The sequence below is a fragment of the Triticum dicoccoides genome, chromosome 2B (genome assembly GCF_002162155.2).
Source record: "Triticum dicoccoides isolate Atlit2015 ecotype Zavitan chromosome 2B, WEW_v2.0, whole genome shotgun sequence".
Classification (NCBI taxonomy): domain Eukaryota; kingdom Viridiplantae; phylum Streptophyta; class Magnoliopsida; order Poales; family Poaceae; genus Triticum; species Triticum dicoccoides.
This window is the reverse complement of record NC_041383.1, coordinates 782,155,333-782,157,509: the sequence shown is the minus strand read 5'-3', so window position 1 is coordinate 782,157,509 and position 2,177 is coordinate 782,155,333.

Sequence of the window (2,177 nt, the reverse complement as noted above, 5' to 3'; positions counted from 1 at the left end):
GGTTTTGTCCAAAAAAAAAAGATACACACATCTCGTACCCCACATCCGTGCAACACCTTCACGGATTCACGCTTGTTGTAACACCCCAAGCTATTATTCCATTATTTGAAAATTATCTGTAAACACACTTGCAATTTGAATCCCTTCTGTTTCTATTTTTTAATTCATGCTCTATTCTTCATTACTCCAATTCAATTTGTGGAGCTTTGATATATTTCAGAGTGACCACATGCAAATTTTCAGCTCAATCAGAAAATGTTCGAGGTTTTCTCTTCCTCTCTATTTTGTTTTTTGTAAAATGGGAATGCGTAGTGGAGTGGGCCGGCCCAGTGAATAGTGCCAGCCGGCCTCAATTGGCCAAAGTGGGACGAACGGGCGCTAACCCTAGCGGGGAAGCCAGGGAGACCGTGTTTTTTTTTAAAAAAAGCCAGGGAGATCGTTTCCTCAAAAAAAAAAAAAACGCCGCAACGGGCCATTCCATTGTGCCCCGTCTCTCCTCTGTCCGGCCACCATCTCTCCTCTGGCGCTCCTCCTCGGAAATGCTCTATTCTTCTTGGTAGCCTTTGGTTTGGTGTGAACCACAATGGCACATTGTTCTAACTCCTTCCTTTGTAGCGCCTTCTTGTACTCGCGCGCTTTCTAGCCGCACCACCTTTTCTGGCCAGAAGTTAAGCAAGTTATGGGCAGCACGTATAGCAGGCACTCCTTCAATAAATCACCCCAAAAAGGTGATTGAGAAGGTGAATTGATTGTATGTTTTATTCTTTCATGCCCCAATCGGGTCAACAGAAACCCGGAAGCATATCCCACGACACATGACACGGAACATTAGCAACAAAAATCCCACCCGGGATCACATGAGCAGAAGAAAACTAAGCGAACCGATCAGATCCTGGCCTGGACAACTGGACAATCAGACAGCTGGGTCAACAGAAAGAAGTCCCTTGCACCATTAGCGCAAAAACAACCGCGACCAGAAAGTTAAGCAGGCCATTGGCACGATTACGGCAATGACGACGGCTCGGACGGGGCGGGGCCGGCAGAGCGGACGAAAACAGAGGTGTCAGTGTCCTTGGAGGCCATGCTTACTAGGTTACCATCCGGTACCTCGCCTAGGTTCAGTTTGTTTAAATTTAGGTTGAACTTCTTAATTTTCGTCCTTTTGTTTTAAATATATCAAATTTTGTTAAATTTCATCCATTCACCTTAAAATTCATTCATATTTTGTTTTGTTCATTTGAAATGAGGTGGGTATTTGATGACTAAGACCATCAACAGCCGGGCGCCCCAAACCCGCCTCAAACGCCTGAACGGACGGCCCGGTCACTGACCGGCCACGAAAATGCGACCCAGATGGGCGCCCCAAGCGGGCCTCAAACGCCCAGACTGACTGGCACCCCTCATATGTAGCCCAAATATGGAGCGGATATGGGGGCGCCCTGGCGCGTCCACCACATCGGTCCTGGTCCACTCGACCACACATATATTCCTCCCCATTCGCTCACCGGACCAAAATCTAGCCACTTCACTCCACTCCCCCTCCGCTCCTCTTGGTGATGGCAACACGATGAGATCAACGAGTAAGGTGTTATGCGAGAGCGAGATGATGGGGAGATCCGACGGCATTAACCACCGAAATCAGAGTGTTTGAATGGAAGAGAACACGATTCGGGTTTCACCGAAAAAGATGGGGTTTGAAGAGGGGGTTGCCCTCGAAGTAATTGGCAAAGGGCAGGCAATGACTGCTCTCTCAATTGCAATTTAATGCTGAGCATGGCCCGGGATTGATCCCGTGAACCTCGATCGCTGCCTACCAATGTGGTCATTGACGACTAATGTAGCAACAACAAGCTCCTCATCGTCCGACGACGGATCATCCGATGAACAAATAAAGTTGTTAGAAAAATACTCATCCACACTATCCATGGTACCTTGCGAGCAAAGTGTCGACCACCTTGCGGTCATTGTGAAGACACGGCTGATGAAGAGCACCCGGCCTCTCCGTACAGGAAGCAGACCTGTAGAAGCGGAGATAAGGATGGCCGATGGCCTTGCAGCGTGAGACGGACGGTGTTGGGGCCGATGGGCAGACACCGGCGGCCGTGGTTTTTCTAGTACCAGCGGCGATGAGAAAGGCCACAAACACCGGCAAGAGCTCCTACGAAAAGCGGCAGGCA